We start from the raw sequence: 456 nt of genomic DNA on the forward strand, positions 1-456 counted from the left end.
AAGAGGGTTCCCTTTTCTCCACACCCTCTCCAGCATTTATTGTTTCTAGATTGTTTGATGATGTCTAGCTCTCATACCTTTAACGTAGTGAATTCATATGGCTGATAACCTTTGAAGCTCTCATGGATGGCTGCCATAGTGTGAGAAGTTTTCTCCCAAAAATGGAGCAGAGTGGTCTGTAAAGAAAGTAAAGAAAGTAAAGCTATTAGCATTTTAAATGCCCCAATCTAATCAGGGGTCCCAGAGAAGTGTGCCCATCTGTGGCTTTCAAAGGTTTTTTGTTTTTTTTTTAATATTTATTTATTTATTTATTTATTTGGTCACGCTGGGTCTTAGTTGCAGCATGCGAACTCTTAGTTGCAGCATGTAGGATCTCGTTCCCTGACCAGGGATTGAACCTGGGCCCCCTGCATTGGGAGCGCAGAACCTTAACCACTGGACCACCAGGGAGGTCCC

At 42.8% G+C, this 456-nt stretch overlaps 1 non-coding gene across 1 annotated transcript; it reads right to left on the reverse strand.

Moving 5' to 3' along the window:
* Positions 1–377: 377 nt before the first annotated feature.
* Positions 378–450, reverse strand: TRNAG-CCC (transfer RNA glycine (anticodon CCC)). Its single transcript has one exon. It is a non-coding gene; the product is annotated as a tRNA-Gly (tRNA).
* Positions 451–456: the final 6 nt, after the last annotated feature.

Source organism: Lipotes vexillifer, unplaced genomic scaffold (assembly GCF_000442215.2).
Source record: "Lipotes vexillifer unplaced genomic scaffold, Lipotes_vexillifer_v1.1 C26073335, whole genome shotgun sequence".
Classification (NCBI taxonomy): domain Eukaryota; kingdom Metazoa; phylum Chordata; class Mammalia; order Artiodactyla; family Lipotidae; genus Lipotes; species Lipotes vexillifer.